At 49.8% G+C, this 2904-nt stretch overlaps 1 protein-coding gene across 5 annotated transcripts in view; it reads left to right on the top strand.

The window, feature by feature from the left end:
* IL4I1 (interleukin 4 induced 1) overlaps window positions 1-2904 on the top strand; it is a 39660-nt gene that overhangs the window by 22593 nt on the left and 14163 nt on the right. For all 5 annotated transcript variants that reach the window (XM_054672633.1, XM_054672634.1, XM_063802123.1 and 2 more), the window contains one exon: window positions 2503-2625. The gene's annotated coding sequence lies outside the window, so the exon portion shown is untranslated. The remainder of the gene's footprint in view (window positions 1-2502; window positions 2626-2904) is intronic.

Raw genomic sequence — 2904 nt, 5'->3', positions numbered from 1 at the left:
CAGCTGCTGTTAATATGGATAAATGTTAGGAGGAGAAAGCTGAGTAAAAAGAGCAGGTTCCAGGAGACTCTGCAGGGGTGCCATTCACATGAAACGCACAGGCAAGCAAATGAAGTAGTGCTTGCATAGACATAGGGGTATGCGATGAAGCAGCTTTTGTTTGATGAGACAGAGTAATAGACAAATGCAAATCGTGGTTTGCTCCAGGAAGGGGTGGTGCTAGTGGTAGAAGAGGAACACACGAGTGAAGCCGCCACGGGGAGTGGGCTCCAGGTGTTTTGTGACAGTTATGTCGTAGAATATACACAAATATGGCTGGGCGAGGTGGCTCACACCTGTAATCCCAGCACTTTGGGAGGCCAAGATGGGCAGATCACTTGAGGTCAGGGATTCAAGACCAGCCTGGGCAACATGGTGAAACCCCGTCTCTATAAAAACTACAAAAAAGTTTGGTTGTGCGTGGTGGCACGCAACTGTGGTCCCAGCTACCTGGGAGGCTGAGGTGGAAGGATCATTTAAGCCCAGGCCTTTGAGGCTGCAGTGAGCCATGATCACGCCACTGCACTCCAGCCTGGGCGACAGAGGAAGACTCTGTCTCAAAAAATATACACACATGTTAAGTCATCTAGTACCATCCCTAAGGCGCTATTCCAGTGGTTACAGATGTCATGGGCAGCATTCCTTCCTGTCACCTGGGGCTAAAGACACGGGCCCAATGCTCTTCCTCCACCCTCCAGCCTCGCTCTATGGACTGGAATGGTCCTAAGCACTCAGATCTCCTGGGCTGTGGGGAGTGGAGTGTACCCCTTTGGCCTCCTGCTGCCTGTTCCATCTCAGTCTGTGGGCCACACTTGGGAGATTCATGGCCCAGGTTCCAAAAGTCTCCCGAAGTCATTATCATGAGTCATTATTTCCTTGGACCGGCCAGGTGCGGTGGCTCACACCTGTAATCCCAGCACTTTGGGAGGCCAAGGCTGGCGGAACACCTGAGGTCAGGAGTTCGAGACCAGCATGGCCAACATGGAGAAATCCCATCTCTACCAAAAATACAAACATGAGCTGGTGGCGAGTTAAGTGGCGGGCGCCTGTAATCCCAGCTACTCGGGAGGCTGTGGCAGGAGAATCGCTTGAACCCGAGAGGTGGAGGTTGCAGTGAGCCGAGATCATGCCATTGCACTCCAGCCTAGGCAACAAAAGCGAAACTCCGTCTCAAATAAATAAATAAAATTTCCTTGCACCATCTTGGGCTCTGGAGGACAAGAGTTGTGTCTAAGTAGAAACCATGGGTGTGTGTGGTGGGAGCAGTAAACCAGAGGAAGACCCCACAACCCAGCTACTTCTCTCTGAAAGCTGTCACCTACAGCAGGGACCTTTTTCTGCAGTTCATAGGCCTTGACTCATATTGTCCCCTCTGCCGGAAGGGAGGCCTTGAGTCCCCTTAGGAGGTAGGAAGCAGTTTGCATTTTACCTACATTTGTGCGTTCAGCATCCATTTTTAGAGCTGATCCTGATCTGGTGCTGGAGGTACCAAAAAATGCCCACAAGGTCGTTGGCAGGGGCCACACAATCATGATGAGAAAATTTGAGCATGTATTTCCAAAGTGTACATGTATATTTTTCCTATTATTTTGCATATTATTTCCTATTTTGTATATTAACCATTAGCAAAGCTTAATTGCTTTCTTATAGTTATGTTTTTAAAATAAATTCCAGCTTTGGGAGGCCGAGGCGGGTGGATCACCTGAGGTCAGGAGTTTGAGACCAGCCTGGCCAACATGGTGAAACCCCGTATCTTCTAAAAATACAAAAATTAGGGGCTGGGCACGGTGGCTCATGCCTGTAATCCCAGCCCTTTGGGAGGCCAAGGTGGGCGGATCACGAGGTTAGGAGATCGAGACCATCCTGGCTAACACGGTGAAACCCCGTCTCTACTAAAAATATAAAAAAATTAGCCGGGTGTGGTGGCGGGCGCCTGTAGTCCCAGCTACTCGGGAGACTGAAGCAGGAGAATGGCATGAACCCGGGAGGCGGAGCTTACAGTGAGCAGAGATCAAGCCACTGCACTCCAGCCTGGGCAAAAGAGTGACTCCGTCTCAAATAAGTAAATAAATAATACAAAAATTAGCCCGGCGTGGTGGTAGGTGCCTGTAATCCCAGGTACTCAGGAGAATCACTTGAACCTGGGAGGCGGAGGTTGCAGTGAGCCGAGATCGCGCCACTGCACTCCAGCCTGGGCAACAAAGTTAGACTTCATCTCAAAAAAAAAATTTTAAGTTCTGCATTTTCTTCCCATACCCCAAAGGATCTTGAGCACCCCACTCTGAATAACACAAGTGATTCCATTAAATCAGGAGGCTCTGTGCCCCAAAGCCATGTGAGAAATGGTCCCAACAGGCCTCCTGGGGGAGTCTAGGAGGGACCCTGAGATCACAGCAGCATCAGCAACCGACTGGGTGCCACCGCGGGTGATGGCTCCATCGTAATTTCAGTTTCCCTTTCCAGGAAGAAAATACACAGATGTGCTTCCTTCCCAGTCCTGACAAATGGCCTTTCCTTAAGTTCCTCATTAATTCATATGAAGACAACACATTTGGTGACTAAATTTGGAATCAGAGGCTTTTAAAGGTGAATCTCAGCTCTTACTGCTTTGCTTTCCCCTGTTTAGGGATAAGAGTGGCAAATGGGGGCTGGGTGTGGTGGCTCATGCCTGTAATCCCGACATTTTGGGGAGGCCAAGGGGAGTAGATTACTTGGGGTCTGGAGTTTGAGACCAGCCTGGGCAACATGGCGAAACCTCGTCTCTACAAAAATACAAAAATTAGCCTGGCGTAGTGGCTCCTGCCTGTAGTTTCAGATACTTGGAGGCTGAGGTGGGAGGATCACATGAACCTGGGAGGCAGACAT

The sequence above is a fragment of the Pan troglodytes genome, chromosome 20 (assembly GCF_028858775.2).
Source record: "Pan troglodytes isolate AG18354 chromosome 20, NHGRI_mPanTro3-v2.0_pri, whole genome shotgun sequence".
NCBI lineage: Eukaryota > Metazoa > Chordata > Mammalia > Primates > Hominidae > Pan > Pan troglodytes.
Note: the sequence above shows the minus strand (reverse complement) of the source record. Positions and strands in the feature narration are given on the sequence as shown.